The sequence below is a fragment of the Camelus dromedarius genome, chromosome 6 (genome assembly GCF_036321535.1).
Source record: "Camelus dromedarius isolate mCamDro1 chromosome 6, mCamDro1.pat, whole genome shotgun sequence".
Classification (NCBI taxonomy): domain Eukaryota; kingdom Metazoa; phylum Chordata; class Mammalia; order Artiodactyla; family Camelidae; genus Camelus; species Camelus dromedarius.
In genome coordinates this window covers 40,653,860-40,673,245 of record NC_087441.1, presented here as the reverse complement: position 1 = coordinate 40,673,245, position 19,386 = coordinate 40,653,860, and the positions used below count along the sequence as shown (strand labels likewise).

Genomic DNA, 19,386 nt, shown 5'->3' with positions numbered 1-19,386 from the left:
CAGAAGAATTTTGTAACAGTTAACGCATATTTTGCCTTTTCACCACCTCTTAGGCCAAATTTAACAGTTGTTACATATAAAGTTTTTCCTCTAATAAAGAATGATTTGTTTTACGTCTTCAAAAATAATTTGCAATCTGTAAGAATAGTATGTAAATGGTAAACATAAAAGTTAAACACCTCATAAATGTTCAACGAGAGAATGACTGGGTTCATTAACATTTGAAATTGGTAAATAGTTGTATACATGATTTTACTAGTGGCATAAAGGGATACTATGTTAATTGCTATTTTTTTCATACTTCTTTTTACCTAATAACCCCATTTAGTCAGTTGAGCATTTTACATCATCGACTCAGGGAAGAAAACAGCCAAAAGCAGAGAAAGAAGGGGTTAATCCTTAACTGTTGAGATTTTGAGACTAGGCCACAGAGAGTGAACTTAAAATTTGGATAATGCAAAAATGATGAAAGCAATATAAAGAGCAATAAAATTCTGCCTCAATTTATCTGCCCCTGGTATCTCTCTCCAGACTAGATGACCATTTTCTTTCATACAGGTAGAGATGTGAAGGAGGGATGAAAGGGAAGCCAGCAGAGATCCCTAACAGGATGTGGTAGACCTACAGGGAACCACAACCATCCCATGGAGATCTGAAGATCAAAGAGAGAGGACACTTTACAGGGGCTCAACTCAGAGAGTAAGTTCTGGCTTAGTATATCTAAGTAGCATATCTAGAAAGATGGATCTACAATTGATTAAGAGTTTCTTGTACTCCACTGGGGTGTAAGAAAAGTTGAATGACTCCTGTATGTGGGAAAGCAGCACAAAAAAGGAAAATCGCTGTGTGGGAAACTCAGTTGGGTTTCCCCCAGCTTCAGAATGATGCAGGAGAGGCAGAATAACTCTGGAAAAGATTTGCAGGAGTTCACCAAGAGGGAGAGGGCAGTTCCAACGGACACTGAGATGACTCAGGATTCTGACATGAATAGATATGCAGGACAGAAGTGCCTACCTTCTACTCCTGGATGGCTCAGTACTGAGTAATGGTTCCTACACTACTGCCCATTCGAATTCATCTTGTGGATATTGGCGAATATCCACAGTGACATACTCACTGTAGGAATACTCACACAGTAACAACAGATTCATAACTTCCATAAGATTTGATGATTTTACATTTCATAATTTCAAAGGACTAGAAATAAATATACAGCATTTCAATTCAAATGTCTAGTGCTACCTTGAAATTCAACAATACTGTAATCTCTAGTAGCAGAAATGTTTCTGATACATTGGTATTATTTGCCACACAGAGTTGTAAGGGAAGTACAAAACCCTCAAGTTCTAAGTACATGGATGGACTAGCACATTTTTAACTCCCAAATGAAAATTTTGTAAAGTTCTCTACAATGCTCCCCTCAAAAGTCAGTTGTAATCAAGATAAAGGGAGAGTGTATTTACTTCCTGCCATTTTGAATTATATTTTAATTGCTTCATATGAGTAATTATTTTATTTCTCAAGAGAATGTAAATTCTTGAGGGCAGAGTTTGGGTCCCACCCAGCAGTTCAGACAAACAAAAGGAGGCCTGTATTCAAGGAGATCCTGGAGACCAGAGTGATAAAAAACCCAATGACACCCAAGTCAGCATGGACAGAAGGAAAGATGAATAGTTTTTAAAGGATGAGAGTCAAATTTGGGGGCCAAAAAGCAGCACAGGAAATACAGGAAGTAAGTGCAAAGGCTTAGGGGATTATCAGTGGTGCAGAGCTGCTGGAGAATCTCTTTTGGGAAGTACCAGATGAAGAGTGAAGAGATGACGCTATTGCCAGGGACTGCACCCCACATGGTGTTAGCACACCCACGATTCAAGCCCAGAGGAGCCCAGGGTTACAGGTTTCAAACTGTTACTGTAAAAGGGAATTTTTATTGGAATAAAACAACTAGATTTTCCATGTAAGTTAATTTAGTCTGGTAGAAAGATCCCAGAATTTAGAAGTAGAAGGGCACTGTTTGAACTCTGATTCAGGGAAAACAACCTCTTGACCTATTTTCCTCATGCGTAAAATGAAGTTAATTATACTTTTTCTACCTTGCAGCATTACTTGGGTGATCAAATAAAATAACATATGGAAAAGTATTTTTGAAAACTGTAAAGTGTTCTAAAACATTAGTTATTATAATTATTTTTGAGGTTGTAATTTGAAATCTATTAAACTCTCCTAGTTGCCTTAAAAATACAATGTAAGGGAAAGTGTACATAATCTGAGAACTTTTCAGAAATCAATTATCTAATCAAACAATTGCACAATACTTTCATGCCTTTCTTCTCCTTTTTTAGTTATTTCATTATTGGTCTCCCTTTAGGCTGAGGAAAGAAAAAAATCCCCAAATCCCTGGAGCTTGGCCCAGAGGCCCACCCGAGTCCAGCCCCATCTAGATCTTCAGATCTAGCTCTACCCCCGACTTGTTAAACAAGTAGCAATTTACAGTCCCAGAATGAAGTAGACTGGTTCATGCCTCCTTACCTTTAGCATTTACTCCTTCTTACTGGAGTAATTTTTTTTTTTTTTTGGACTCATATTCCTTCTGCAAGACCTACTTAGGTATCTCTGAAACTGCGGGTATTTATCAATTAAATCCATTACACCTGTAACCTGCCTTCACTGATCCAGTTTGTTTTTAAATTGTTGCTACAAAAAAACCTACCCCCTCCTCTGGGCCTGGGTCACGGAGTGGCTGCCCATGGTCTCCTGCAAAAGGGCTCTGTGGTCTAGCGGCCCCATCCTGACACCTGTGATTGTGAAGAGATGCCCACGAGGGGTTGCTGTTGAGGTTTCCCCCAGCCCACAAACAAGAGTGGGGCAGCCATCCCCTCCAGCAGCTCGCTCATGACCACCCATGACCACTGCCGGCGCCAGCACCTTCTGGGTCCCACTTCCAGTAACAGTTCCTGCAGAAGTGCCGAGTACCCAGGGGAAGCCATCTGCCCAGGACACTGGTGGGCTAGCTTCTTTTCCGGAGGTCCATTCTCCCATTCCTGGCCACAGGGGTGGAATCCCCAGGGCACTTGGACTCTCCTGAAGCCTCCATGGCCATGATCACCTGTGACTTGGCTTGGGAAGCCATGGGGAAGCAGCAGCCTGGAGGCCAGCCTGGCAAAACCAACTCCAGGCCTGGTTCTGAGTGGCCCCCACCAGCTACCAGGCTTCCTTCCAAGGTGCTAGGTTCATAGGAGCCTCCGGTCCCCTCCCCTCCCTGAGACTAGGCAGGCTGCAGCCAGTGGGCACAGTTGGTTCTTTAATACCAGAACAGCAAAACACCAAAAAGGAAGTTGAGAGAACCCCACTCTACTATGTAAGCTACACAAGAGCCTTCCTTACACCCCATAACCCCGTGCCTTGCCCTGCACCAAGTAGAAAATAAACTCCAAGCACCCGTAAAAGAACAAAACAAAAACAGCAGCAACAAAATCCTCCTCTGTCCTCCAAGCAGCACGTAGCCTAAACAGTAAGATGTTTGCCTGAGTTGTTTTCCAGGAACTTGGAGTCAGCTGTATCTAGTTAGAACTGAGCCCATTAAGACTGGATAGGACCGTCGATTTTCCAAATGAGCATGCCTGAATGTCCACTCAGTGACCTTTCAACGTCAGAGGGCTGAAAACAGCACCCTCAGATCATTTTGTGTCTCTATTTTTAAACATCGTCCCTCAAGAAGCCTGTAGCTTAGGTATGCCTGCACAGAATGACGATTACTTTAGCTTTTTCTTATTTTCAATCACCTTTCCCCAAGCTTCACATGCTTCCTATGCCTCAGACAGCCCTGCTTCTTTATATCATAAATATTCCAAGCCCCTGACCTTTTGGGAGGTAGATCTGAGACTTGTTCTCCCATCTCCTTGTTTGGCTGCCTTTTGAATAAACCCTTTCTTTGCTGCAAACTTCGAAGTCTCAGCGTTTTGTCTTGGCCAAATGTCAGGCCAAATGACCTAGTTCAGTGACGTCTCCTCCTCAGCAAACTTTTCCTGACCATCTTTATATTTTCCCGCTACCTGTGATGCCTCCCTCCTTGTGCTCACTTTCTGTCTCAGAAAAATGAGGTCTCCTCAGGGAATCTCCTCCCCTATTAAGGGTCTGGGCCAGAGCTCCTCAAGGGCAGACATTGCCTTTGGTAAGCTTTTCACCAGAATGTCAGCTTCAAGAGAGGTGAGACTTCGTTTTTATTCTTTGCTGTGTCCTTGGAACCTAGAGCAATGCCTGGTCTATAGCAGGTGTTCAATAAATACTTGCTGCTCAGTAGATGGTCTTTTTAACAGGCTACGGAGGAAAGATGGATAGCTGAAATTCTTGGCTGAAATTAAGATTTGTTACTTTCTATTTTAAGAATTTAAAGTACTTCCATATGAAGGTAAAAATTAGTATGTTGCACTTTAGTGGAATTGTGGACTTCCTTGCATTTTTGTGTCAAGGAAATAACATTCAAGTTCACTGGGAATAAAAATGGGTGAATAACAATTTGTCCTGTGAATTTGCTGTAATAGGAATGCTCATTACAGGCCCTCACTGCCATGATGCATTAAATGCCACAGCAAGTTAGAATATGGCTAGAACAACAGTTTTCTATTAGAAAGTGATATAAAAAAATAAATAGGGAATCATCTTGATAACACAAATAAAAATTATGTTTTAGACTTATTTAGATAAGAATTCCTGGAAAAAAGTGTTTTGGTTCTGAATTACCATAGGTAGTTTCCTTAACTTTTCACTTTCTTTCGTATTTATAAGTTTTAGCCTTGGGATAATTAAAAAAAAATTTCATGATTATTCTTTTCATAGAAATGGCTATGTGTCTAATTTAGAGTTTGGAAAGTTTATTTTCTAGATCTGCAGCCATATGCCATGTTGTTAGCTGCAGTGCTATTGGGACAGCTTTGATTTGATTTGACGGTAAGGCCTGATAAACTCTTTTATCAAGTGCTGGCAATTCAGTCAAATAGCACCTGCTACAGCTCAAAGAGGCACTGCTAAACTGAAATTAATGCTTATGTTACTCTTCCAAGCAACTAATTTCATTAACAAAATTAGATTTCTTGGAGGGGTAATTGACACAATCTGGTAATTCAGAGACTTGTCATTAAAAATTAAGCATATAGGGAAACAATAGAAACTCAACTTCTACTACCAATCCCCTGGCAGCAGAGCAACCAAAGCAAAAATATCTCAAAGAAATGTCAATAGCAGAATAAACATCAAAGGAGGACCTTCAGTGAGTATGCATCGAATCTCTTTGGTCCTAGCAGAGGCAAAAATTCTGATGACTTATTTTTCTCTTATTGTAAAAATCAGTTTTTATTTGGGAATGTGTAATTTTACTTAGAAAACATTAAAATATTTTTAGCATTCTCTAGAGAGGCAGTAATGAATTTAACTTTACTTTGTTTAATAATAAATGAAGACCTTTTCCAACTTCTTCAAAAATCTAGTAACCCCAAAATTCCAGGAGGTGGTATAATTTTTTTTTGACCTCTACAATTTTTCTCATAAGAGTTATTTTTTCTCACATGAAATTCTTGATTATGATAGAAAGACATATACCAAAAGAATCAAGGAAAATCTTAAGTTCACAGGGAGAAAAGTTAGTGCTTTATTATTCTGTGTCTTAACTCTTGTATTACTCCTCATTTCAATGCCTCTTCTCTAAACACCTTATTTCTATCCAGCAACAAGATTACTGCTTCTCAGAAGAGTTGTCTGACTATCCCAGCCTGGCTGATTTATCCCTTCTTGATGTCCTTTTGCATTTATTTTGGAAACCACTTATTTGGTATTTAATTTCATATTGCATTTAATTTTTTTTTTTTTACTAGTTTTACTGTTTATTTTATATTTTCAGTTTATTCTCCAGCAATAGTGGCTCAATTTGTGGTACTAAACGTGTGTAGTTATTTGCCTGGCTCTCTACCAACATAGGGTTTATAAAAGAAAAATTCAAAGTTATAAACATCTGGGAAAAGAAACAGAGAGTTGACTACAAAGAAGGGCTAGTTCTACAAATAACATAATGCCGAGTATTTAAAAAAAAAACGACAAAATTAGAAAGGTTTCTGCATTCAGATCAGTCCGTTCAAAGTGAAAAGCAGTAGCTGGGTGACATGATTTTTATATTCACAAAGATCAAGATACAGCTTCAACATCTGCATAGAAAAGATGAGGAACAAAATTGTTACCAGGGAGTCCAGGTTATCTGAAATGCCCAGTAACTGGACACGGCTGAGGAAGGGATCTCTGAGCTTGAGGGTATCTCAGTAGAAACCACCAGAACTGGAAAGTGAACATAGACGAATAAAACAGAATAGGATACTCAAGAACTGTGGGATAACTACAAAAGGTATAACATATGTGTAACGGGAATAACAAAAGGAGAGACAAAGAAAAAGGAACAGAAGAAATACTGGAAACAATAATGACTGAGAATGTCCCTCAAATTAATGTCAGATACCAAGTTACAGATGCAGGAAACTCAGAGAACACCAAACAGGAAGAATGCACACCCAAATTACACCTTGGCCTTCTGTATTTTGAATATGATATGTCTAAGTTAATGAAAAAAATTCCTAAAACAACCCAAAGGAAAAATACACCTTGGCTACAGATTGGAACAAAGGTAAGAATTACATCGAACTTTTCTCCTCGGAAACCATGCGAGCCAAGAAGAGAGTGCAGTGAAACATTTAATCTGATGAAAGAAAAAAACCACTGACCTAGAATTCTGAACCCTGAGAAATTACACTGGAGAAGCGAAGGAGAGAGGCTCTGTCCCACCTGGAAGGCAGGCGCGGGAGGCCAGGCGCCGGAGCAGAGAACCGGCACCACGTCCAACGTCCGCTGCCCGCCGCCCGCCGCCCGCCGCCCGCCGCCCGGAGAGCCGCGGGCGGGCCGGGCCCGGGCCCGGGCGGGGCGCGCAGCTGGGAAAGGGGTCTGCCGGCCTCTTCCCTCTGGTCCTGAGGAAGCTACTGGAGAACCCCCACAAGGAGCGCGCCTCAGTAAAGAAAAGAGGAAGGAAAAGCAGGAGGAAGGCGAGGCCGCAGCAGCCGGCACCCTGGCCCTCTCAGCCTCCTCCATGCCGCCCACCGGGGACCAGACCATCCCGTGTGATGGCGAGTCCTTCCACCTGGAGTACGAGGACCTATCCGGCCGAGCGCCTGCTGGAGACCCGCGTCCCCGCCAGCCCCACCCACCTGGGGCAGAACCTGCTGCTGCCTGTGGCTCAGCTGGAAGCCGAGGAGTCGGCCAGCTCTTCCACGGCGTCCCCGCCATCCTCCGTCGCCGCCGCCGTTCACCTCGGAGACCATGTCCAGCACAGGTTGGTGACGGGCCTTCGGGCAGGGCCACCCGCCCCATCCAGGGAAGTGCGCTCCCCACTGAGGGCTGCTTGTGCCCACGCACCCAGCGGGCCCCTTCTCTCAGGGGAGGCCCCAGTGGGCCCGCGGTGTGGAGGAACCCTCTGTTCCTCGCCCTTCCACACAGTCCCCCGAGGCTGGAGGTAAAATGGCAGCCGCATCAGCGGCTGTCGGAGCCTTTCTATCGGCTGGTTGCTGCGCACGGTCCGCACAGTGGAGTGAGCCCTCGCAGCCGGCTCTGTGGGACAGAAATCCCACAATGCATTTCCGCAGTGCTGCTCTTTGCCCCGCCGTGCACTTTGCCGCAGATAAAAATACCAGCTAACACTTACTTAGCATTTACTCTGTGCCAGGCATTAACGTGGAATCCTCACAAGAACTGTATTGAAACTGATACTATTATCCACATTTTATAGGTGAGGAAACTGAGAAGTTAAGTAACTTGCCCAGGGTCACACAGCTGGTAGGTAGCAGAGGCAGCACTTGAGCTCAGAACGTCTGACTCAGTAGCCAGGTAATGCTAAGGCACTAGCGCGAAGAAGGCGTTTCTGCTGCCACTACAAATATCTTCTTTGGGATTCCTCCTTTATCCTCTTGTCCTTTTTCTGTTTTACCTCTGGGGGGTTGGTTGGGTGGTTTTCATGCCCCTTAGGGCATGATCCCACCAGAGGAGGCCTAGTCCCCGTTTCAGGGGCCCTGCAGAACTTCCTGCAGTGTCAGTTAGAGGGTCAGGCTCATGGCTCCCGAGAAAGACCCTAAGAGCTGGTGTGGAACCTGGGGAACCTGCACCCAAGGAATTCTCATACTCTTTTTTTTCTTTTAATTATGTAAAAGTGTTCAAACACAAAAGTAAAGGGCTACTTATAATGAACCTCCATGTAATTATCACTCAGCTTCCATAGTTCTTAATTCATAGACAGTCTTACTTTTTATAACCTCCTCCATTCCCCTCATCAGATTATTTTCAGTCAAATCTTAGGTATTATTTCATCCATAAATATTTCAATATATATGTAAACTATAAGGGCTCTTTTTAGAAAAAACAACAAAAATACCAGGTTTACATCTGAAATTGGCTATAAATCCATCAGCATTCAAATTTCAAAAAAAAAAAAGTGAAGGAGAAATAAAGACTTTCTTGGACAAACAAAAAACTGAGGGAATTTGTTCTCAGTGGAACTTGCCTTGCAAGAAACGTTAAAGGAAGTTCTTTAGACAGAAGGAAAATAATATAGGTAAAAAACTGGGATCTACATAAAGTAAGGAAGAGCATCAAAGAAGAAATAAATGAAGGTAAAATAAAAACTTTTTTTTTCTTAGTTCATCTGATAAGTTTGTTCAAAATAATAATACCAACAGTGTATTAGACCATGTCTGCTTATGTAAATGAAATTAATGATGGTAATGATACAAGAGACAAGAGGGAAGCAATTAAGATTTGTTATTAAAAGGTACCCATCCTGCCTGTGAAGCAATATAATGTAATTTGAAAGTTGACTGGATTAGTTGAAAATATATTTTGAAAACTCTAGGGCAACTACTAAAACAAGTAATAAAAAAAAAAGCATAGCTGATATGCTAAGGGAGGAGCGGAAAAGGAATCATGTAACATACTCATTTAAAACCACAAAAGGCAGAGGGAGAGTAAAAGACAAAAATATGAGCAAAAGATAAGGGCAAAAAATAGAAAACAGTCATAAATACAGTAGATATTAATTTAACTGTATGAATAATCACTTTGAACATCAGTTGTCTAAATGCATGAATCAAATGCAGGAGATTGTCAGAGTCAATCAAAAAACAAGACCCAACTATGTGTTGTCTGCAAGAAACCCACTTTAAAAATGTGCCTTTTAAAGAAAGATACATATAGATAAAAGTAAATGGATGGAGACATGTACCATGCCAATGGTAATCAGAAGAAAGCTGGAGTAGGTATATTAATTTTAGACAGAGTAGCCTTCAAAGCAAGAATGTTATCAGGGATGAAGAGGACCATTACACAATGAAAAGGGGATCAATTCTCCAAGAAGACTTAACAGTTCTTAATATTTATGTGCCTAGCAGTAGAGTGTCAAAATAAATGAGGTAGATCTGAAGAAAATATATTAAAATTTGTTGAGAGTAACTTTGTCAGTCTTTGAACATGATTATGTTTATTTTTAATTGGAAACTACTCACAAAGAAGGAAATATATTTATATTAATACACTTTACCTATATAAAATCCACCTAAGAAGGCTGACTCTTTTCCTTTTGAAAATAAAAGTAAAATAGCTCTCCTAACAATACTGAGCTAATCAAACATCTGGATAATGTCAAATATAGCTAACTATTTTTAATATGCCTTTTTTTAAAAATGAAGAAATATATCTTATGTTACCTAGTTATTTAGAACACTTAAACATGGTTTACATGTAAAAGAAGTCTTAATAGTTTTATTATTTTGAATTGGAACCTGGATTTGCAAAAGATAAAATCAAGAAGAGTCATTAGGAGAGATAAAATGTGAACATATACCATAAGTAACTAAAGACAATAATTACCAGGTAACATTTTAAAACAGCAGTAAATAGCAGTTATGAATTAAACATTTTCAAAGAATAAGAAACTTACTGAAATGATTTAAGAGTATGCCAAAAAACACAGAATTATTTTGATGATTAAAAGGGACTTTTGTTATTTAAGCAGAGTGTAACTTGGCCCTTTTATCAAAGAAAGCACAGATTTTACTTTTACTTTTTTTGTTTATCATCTGTTTCATGATATGCAATAAAAGATTCATGAGTTTTTTTCTCTCATAAATAAAGTCATCACATTTCTCCAACTTTGTCAAAAATTTTAACACATTTCATAACTGATCATTTCTAAATATTATAAGCCCAGGCAAATGAATTTCATTTCTCAGACCTTCTACATTTATGGTACAAATCATCAAATTTGTATTTCCTTATGTACATCTACATTCTGGCATATTTTTCCCTTAGACTAACTTACTCTCTTATACCTCATAATAAACCAATATATATTCATTATCTTGTATTCATACCTGACATCCTATATTTTTACATTTCTTAAAAATGAGCATGAGTTTTAACACAACTCAGATTCATCTGTCTTTTTAACTTGTTAACTCATGGCTACTCCGTAATGTAGTAAGTAAGAACACAGGTATTTTAAACTTAAGCTAACTAGTTAATATAAATTTTAACTAGTTAAAAGACTATTAACTAGCTGAAATTAAGATTAGCTTATGATCTTAAAATTAACTAGACATGGAAATTAAAACTTAGTCTAACATGAAATCCTTATGATTTATAGTATATGTATTGATCCCTTTTGATTAAGATGTTACTTTTTCGTAACTAATCTAGTTGAAAACAAAATTTTGTGATTTTGATTTATAGTATATGTATTGATCCCTTTTGATTAAGACATTACTTATTCATAACTAATCTAGTTGAAAACAAAATTTTGCGATTTTCTAAATGATATTTGTTTATCTGATGCAACAAACCAGTAGTTTAGGAAATTCACAATAGACTATTCATTAGGAAAAAATATCTACGACTTGCATAAACTACAATGTTGTGCTAGCATTATTTTTACACAGTGGTAAAATCAAGAAGAAGATATAGAACAATTTCCATTAAATCAGTTATGGTAAATCAGTTATCAAGGTTATTAAATTGATCTAATTAGTCCAGAATTATCTTGAGGAAAATTACATGACTTTTTTTCTTATACAAGGATATACCAGATATTAAAACTTTTAAGTTGTTTAAAAGTAATGTTTTAATTTTTTTATCTTATAACTTAATAACTAAGAGCATTTATTAAATTCACAGGTCAAAACTTTTCACTTTTTAAAAAAGTGAAAAATTTTTATTTTGAGGTAATTTTATATTTACATACAGTTGTAAGAAATAATACAGAGAGGTCCTGTGTATTCTCTACCCAGTATCCCCAAGTGGTAAAATCCTGCAAAACTATAATCTCTCAATCAGTTTTCCCCAATTGTAGTTGTGTATGTGTGTGTGTATATTTAAGTTCCATGTAATTTTATCACATATATGTGAGTTTGTATATCCAGCTCCTTCAAGTTACCAAACAATTCTATCACAAGAATTCCTAGTGGGTGTCCTCTGATAACTGCATCCCCCTCTCCTCTCCCTCCCCTTCAGTCCATTCTTAATCTCTGATAACTTCTCTCTCCTGTTCCCCCACCCCTAGTGACCGCTAGTAACCACAAATCAGTTCTCCAATTGTATAATTTGTCACTTCGAAAATGTCAGATAAATGGAGTCATATAATATGTAACCTTTAGGGATTGACTTTTTTCACTCAGCATGATTTCCTGGAGATTCATCCAAGTTGTTGTGTGCCTCAGTGTATGGTATGGATGAACTACACTTTGTTCAACCATTCATCTATTTAAGGGCATCTAGGGTGGTTCCAGTTTTTAGCTATTATGAGTAAAGCTGCTGTGAACTTTCATGTACAGTTTTTTACGTGAACATAAGTTTTCATTTCTCTGGGATAAATGCCCAAGAATTTATTGCTGGGTAGTATGATGAGTGCATGTCTGTTGTAAGACACTGCTGAACTATTTTCCAGAGTAGCTTTGCTCTTTTACGTTTGCATATACAATTGTAGAGAGATCCGGTTTCTCAGCATCCTCTCCAGCATTTGGTGGTGTCACTATTTTAGCCATTCTGACACATGTAAGGGATATTATATTGGGGCTTTAATTTGCATTTGCCTAATAATGATGCTGAACATCTTCTCATGTGCTTATTCACCATCTATGTATCCTTTTTTGGTGAAAAGTCTGTTTATATCTTTTGCCTATTGTATAATTGGATTGTTTTTGTTTTTATTCTACAAATTCTAGAGTTCTAGATACTAGTCTTTTGTTGGATGTGTGTTTTGCACATATTTTCTCCCAGTTTATTGCTTGTCTTTGCATCCTTTTAACAGTCTTTTTGAGAGGAAAAGTTTTAAATTTTGATGAAGTCTAATTTATCAGTTTTTCCTTTCATGGATTAAGTTTTAGTGTCAATGCTAATAATTCTTTGCCTACCCCTATGTCCTGATGATTTTCTATGATTTTTTTTTCTAAAAGTTTTATAGTTTTATATTTTAAAGTGATCCATTTTGACTTAATTTTTATATGAATTGTGTGGCTTATGTCAGAGTTCATTTTTTATCTGTGTATATAAAAGCTTTTTGTTTTTGTTTTGTGTGTGTGTTGAAGTTCTAACAATAATGATAAAAAAACATTTTAAAGAGCCAATACATTTAAGGCATAAATCTCTTGCTGGAAATATTGTAAGACACTCTTGTCTTTCATATGAAACCTGCTGAAGCCATCAGCTTCTCTTATATCCCTGTTGTCCTGGAATCAGGTTCCATATATACATGAGGCAGTCCCTCTTTCAATGTCACCTATCTGCTCTTTTCAGTGTTGAGGAGCCAGTAATGTCACCTGTTGCTAATTTGCTGTAGACTAACTTCTCTCTGACAAGAGACCAGAGAAAATACTTACACCCAGTTATTCAGGAGAGATTTCCTTCCTGACGATTTCATCTTTATTCTACTAGCATGAAAATTGATCATCTGATGCTTTTCCCATGACTCTCCATAATTTCTGTCATTTTCTTTCTTTTATAATTTTTAATTCCTTTATGATAATATTAGCAACAATATTGATTACTTAGTAAATGATTGTTTTGTGCCAAATATGTTGCATAATTTTTCTCAGTCCTCATAACTGTTTATGCAGGGTACATTTTATTTGACTCATTTTACAGGTGAGAACATTGAGGCTCAGGGAACTTCCTTATTCCAATGCGTTTACTTTTCCTACTAAGACCCTCTCCCTCTCTACAGATGTCCTATAAATTAGGCCATTGCTTTTATATTGAAATGTGAAAATATGCCGTAATTTTTAAATATTTATGAAATTGTTAGTTGCATTTCATCACTACCTTACCTCCAAACTTCTTAAACTTGTTACACTTGTCTCACTCTACTACTCCTCGCTGCTCCTTGAATGAGTGAAAACAATCCCATTCTCATTTTTCTTCCTTATGGCTCAGGAAGACTTAGAATTTGCCATTCTTGTTCTTGTCACTTTGACAGTTTCCCGGTTACCTAACTTCAAAAACATACCACACTATTCAAAGGGAATAAAACAATTCAACTTTCTGAATTGAATAGATTCATTCCCTAAGTGAAAGGTGAGGGTGAAGGATTCTCATAGTTCTTTTTCTTTGGTTGCTTTCCTAGTTATTTGCAAGAAACCCCTTAGACCTTCTTCATTTGAAACTTTGTTGTCCTATCTTGTGTTTCAAAATAATGTTCTAGTTTAAATATTAGGAATAATATTCAGCCAAAAGATTTTTGTCAGACATATCTGTATTCCTGCTTAAATGTATAATATTATTTTATGTGGATACAGTATTAGATCTGATAGTATTTTGTAATGAAATTAAATAATGTAGTGTTTTACATTGGTATTTCAGAATAGAAAGGGTACTTTTCCAGGCCTTTGACAGAGTTGACCATAAATCAACCCATACAATTTTAAAAGCAAATAAAACCCACTTCATGCCTCTCTATACATAGCAACATTCACAGCCTGCAGGTGTAATAGCTTGTTCTCCACTGAGCTCCATCACTTCTACCTGAATGCCTTAAAATACATTAGTGTTTTTCCCCTTGTTTCTTCAACAACTTTAATATCTAGCTATCTTTTACTGCTCTTCTATATAAGGACTTTACTCCAGATGAGCTCATGTTTCCACAAAGCATTTTCTCACCTTCCTTTCACTCTTCTGCTGATTATTCTACCCAGCTGGTATGTGTTCCTCCACTGCAGTCTTTTCAATCCTGGACGGTATTCAGCATTGAGACTAAAATATATCTTTTCAGAAGATCTTTTTGATGTTCCCCACTTCAGTGTCCATTCATCTGTCCTTCTGTCCATCCACCCATCCATCTATCTACTTACCAGTAACTCAGCGAGTATTCACAGGGTCCATAAGACATGCTGGACTTTGTGGTGGGCTCCTGAGTTATTAAGACATATATCAGGTGCAGTGGGAATGCAGACGTAATTTATCGAAGAGAGATGAGAGAAGCTCCACTTGGGTGGCTGCTTTGAAGGATCAGGGAAGTTTGACAACGAGAGAAGTGTAAAGCCAACATTTGAGACAGAGGCAATATGTGCAAAATTGTGAACGGGAGTGAGAAGAAAGTGCGCTTCATTCGAGATCTACAAGAGATTCCATGCCACGAGAGCATAAAGTGCAGTGTGGAAAGAGGTAGGAAATAAGGCTGCAGGAATCGTGAAGAACTCTGTGTACCACTCACTCCAAAGAATTTGAGACTTTGTGATAAGGTTGTTTTCTTGTTTTATTTCACTTTTTAAAAATAAAATTGTTTACCTTTAAGATGTACAACATGATGATTTGATCACAGTGAAGTGATTACCTCAGTCAAGCAAATTATCATAGCTTCTCCTCACACAGAGTTACAACATTTTTTGTGTGTGATGTGAAGTCTACTCTTAGCAAATTTCAGAATTTAACACAGTGTTATTAACTGTAGTTACGTTTCTGTATGTTAGATCTCTAGACTTACTCATCCTACATAACTGCAACTTTGTACCTTTTGACCAACACCTCCTCATTTCCCTACCTCCTCTACCTCCCCCTACCACCATTCCACTCTCTGCTTCTATGTATTCGACTTTTTAGATTCTGAGATCATGCAGTTTTTTCTTTTCTTTCTTTGCCTCATTTCACTTAGCATAATGTCTTTCAGGTTCATCCATGTTGTAAGAGGAAGGAGTTTCTCCTTTAAAGCTGAATGATACTTTGTTGTATATATGTACCACATTTCTTTATCCATTCATCTATTGATGGTTACTTAGGCTTTTCTATATTTTGGCTGTTGTGGATAATGCTGCATTGAATATGGGATTGAATATGGGAGTGTAGATATTTCTTTGAGGTACTGATTTTTTTCTTTTGGGTATATACCCAGAAGGGGGATTGCTGGGTCATATGGTAGTTCTATTTTTAGTTTTTTGAGGAACTGCCATACTACTTTCCATAATGACTGCACCAATTTATATTCCAACTAACAGTGTACAAGGCTTCCCTTTTCTCCACTTTCTTGACCACATTTGTTATCTTTTTTATTATTATTATTATTAATAGCCATCCTAAAAGATGTTAAATGATATCTTCTTGTGCTTTAGATTTGCATTTCCCTGATAATTAGTGATGTTGAGCACCTTTCCATGTATCTGTTGGCCAATTGTATGTCTTCTTTGGAAAAATGCCTGTGCAAGTCCTTTGCTTATTTTTAAATCATTCTTTGTTTTTGTTGTTGTTGTTGTTTGTATGTGTATGTTTGTTTTTGGTCCTGGGTTGTATGAGTTCCTTATATATTTTGGATTTAAACCCCTTATCAGATATATGGTTTTCAAATATTTCCTCTCATTCCATATGTTGCTTTTTATTTTGTTGATTGTTACCTTTGCTGTCAGAAGCTTTTTAGTTTGATGTAGTCCCACTTGTTTAATTTTACTTTTGTTGCCTGAGCTTTTGTCAGCATCTCCTAAAAATCATTGGAAAAACCAACATTTTCCTTTACATTTTCTTCTATGGGTTTCATGGTTTCAGGTCTTACCTTTACGTCTTTCATTCATTTTGATTTGATTTTTGTGTTTAGTGTAAGATAAAGGCCTAATTCAACTGATTAAGACCTAGCTCTGCCGGGAGTGTCACTGATCATTCTAGAAGCAGCCTCACCTTGACTTTGACTTCTCTATTCATGGCTCCTGGGTTCCCAGTATGAAGGTCCCAAGAGAGGGTATCCTTTAGGCACCATTCCAAGAGACAAAATCAGAAGTGAATGGTTTTTTATGACCTAGCTGATAAGGTGACTTCCTCTGTAGTATAGTCTATTGGTTGAAGGAGGCGCTGTTCTTCCAGATTCCAGGGAGGGCAGAATTAACTGCACAGCTAAAGGAGGAGGGTAAAGTCACATTTTACAGAAGATGGGAGATTTGAGGAAATACAGTCTTCCAAGGTTATTGTTGTAGCTGCTGGTAGGTTGGGAGGGTTTTTAGTAAAACCATTGCCTTAGAGGCTTCTACCTCTATTTGTACAGGAAAAAAATTAGGGAAATATTAATGGTTAGGTAATTTACAAAATACTTGTACAACTCAGTGGAGATTATAGTGTTGTGACTTTGTACTTACACATTTTTAATTAATAGGTTTTCTTTCTGAGCACTTGATAACAGCACAAAATACCATTTGTTGCTACTTTTTCAAATGATAAATTGAGTTGCTACAAATTTTCATTAAGGTTATTATTAATATCTCCCATTACTGCAAGCTTCTAAGTACTTCATTTATAACATCACTGGGGGTTCTTTACTTACATTTTATCAGAGTGGCTGGCTGGAAAGATAGAACATTCGATATGCAATAGAGACAAATGACGGCAGAAAAATGGATTCTGAATGTTGCTTGAAAAGCCACAACTCCCTTCACTGAGTTGAGGCTCTAGAATTGGCCACACTTAATCATCAGCTGTTCATTTTTTGTGTTTTTCCTATCTGGCTCACTGAATAGAAAACAATGTCTTTTACCCCCTTGGAATTTTCTGTTATAACCATTCCCTTTTCTGAGGTGAATGGGATTAGACACACATGGCTATATAATTTTTTGGTTTGTCTGTTTCTTTTTGCTCCTATACCCGCTTATCAGAATAACATCATATTTTCTTAAATCTGTAGTGTTTTTATTTTTGATAACCTTTGTTGACAAGTTCTTTTCATATCATTACTAATCATGGGGAAATCTACTTAGCTTAATCAATAATCCATTTCTTAATATGATTATGTGTATACAAGAAAATGGTTCCTGTATTTAAGATAGTTTCCAATTTAGCTGTGGAGGAAAATCACATACAGACAATCTATCAAAGCAGTAAAAGAAAGATAATGGCTTCAGTGATTAAAATTTATCAACAATCCTTTTATTTTTACACTTTTCTGGGTCCTTTTGTGTGAGGCTAATTGTGGGTGGTAGAAGTAAAGAATGGAATTATGATAAATTTCAAAATAAAAAGATGAATTATTAGCAGTTACTATGTTATTATTAATAATAATATAACTATTATTATTAACAGTATACTGTGCTTTAAAAATAACATTCCTATGTTTTCATGATAAAAGTAATGTATACTCATTGTAGAAAATTTGGAAAATATGAAAAAAAAAAGTAAAATTTGCCCATATTCTCCCATTTGAGGGGAAACTATTCTTAATATTTTAGTGCATTTTCTCCTAGACCTATATGTACATATGTATGTGTTTTATTTGCAAAAACATTGAAGTCATAGTACAGTGGTGGTTGTGGTGTTTTGCCACTCAGTAGCTGATCTCACCTTCCAGTGTGCTTTACTGTACTGCAGAGGCCAGAAAGCTTAAAAAACTATATTTTCTAGATGCTCTTGGGCTATCAAGTGACCTGGCTCTACCTACTTTCACGGAAGTTGGGAAGAGTGGTCACTGGCAGTCATTTTCCAGTAACAACTCTATATTAAAGGGGCCCGAAGTTTGTCCCTGCCAGAGTGGCTTATTCTTGGTGTCATTCCTATAATACCAGGATGATGGAGCCCATTCCCGCATCTCTTGCAGTGATTTTTAAGAACATATTTGCTTACATTAAAGTTCTTTTTGCTTTAAGTAGCTAGAATGATTTCTGTTCTCTGCAACCAATGTATATGTTATACTGGTTTTATATCTTTTTTAATCTTTGTATTTCATAAAAATCAATTTCTAATAACATTAAAATTTGCCTTTTGGCTCTCAAATGCTGCTTCCATGACTTCTACTATTTTATAATGCAGAGACTTATAAGTCTAGGTTGAGTTTTTCTTTTATTATGAACATATTTTTTGCCTAGATTTAAATGTATTATAGTAATTCAAAAATTTTGACAGACTATGTCTAGATATAATTTTCCCTGGAATACATTGACCCTTTTTCTCCTGTCATTTCTGAGCTTTTTTTCACTTCAGGAAGGTTTATGTCAACCTTAAATATATTGGGTTGTTTCTTTTTCATAGGACTTAAATTCCTGTTGTGAGAACATCTGTAATTTTGATGTTGAATTTCTGTCATATTGATCTTTTTACTAAAAAAAGGCCCTGTAGAATAAAGTCACTCTTTAATGACATGTATGTATAGTTTTAGTCAACACACAACCTAAGTATTACATAATAGTGTTAATAAACACTCTAAACTCTCCAAACTCTGCTCCCAACAGTGAGTTTTGCTACAAAGAACAGGTAGTTTTGTTGGAAACACCTTAAACGTCCATGGTAGGGACTGTGTAAATAAACAATGGAACACACTTAATTGAAATGTAATATCACCCTTAAAAAAAAAACAAATTGTTAAAAAGCAAAGAAGCAAAAGCAAACAAATGAGAAAACTCATTATATATTTATGTGAATGAACTTTGAGATATTTTGTTCAGGGATAAACTCAAGTTCCAAAACACTGGGACTCGTGGTACATTTTTGTAGAAAGGGGATGAAGGAAGAAAATGAATTTATATTTGCATTTGCATAAAATGCCTTTTGAGGCTTATATTAATAATTGATACCTTTGATTGTCCGTGGTGGGAAAGCTAGGTGGCTAAGGACAAGATTTGGAGAGAGACTTTTGTGTTGCATGCCCCTTTGTATCACTTGAATATTGAACTCTGTGTGAGTGTAAACTTCCCCCAAATAGAAACATAAATAAACAAATCCTGTATGATAACCCAGAGATTACATCATTCATATTAAAGTCTTGATCTGCAATCCCTTCAATAAAACTTTAAGTAGAATTAACATTTTACATGCATATTGAGGGTCTACACCCTGTCAGATACTGGGAATACTAGCAAGAAC

General features: G+C 37.2%; 1 long non-coding RNA gene across 2 annotated transcripts in view; it reads left to right on the top strand.

Annotated features, from left to right (window-relative positions):
* LOC135321484 (uncharacterized) overlaps positions 1–19,386 on the top strand; it is a 398,183-nt gene that overhangs the window by 129,439 nt on the left and 249,358 nt on the right. Inside the window, exon 6 of one of the 2 annotated variants that reach the window (XR_010381260.1) lies at positions 559–699. The exons of the other annotated variant lie outside the window; for it this stretch is intronic. This is a non-coding gene — a long non-coding RNA (uncharacterized LOC135321484). The remainder of the gene's footprint in view (positions 1–558; positions 700–19,386) is intronic. 2 annotated transcript variants of the gene reach the window in all.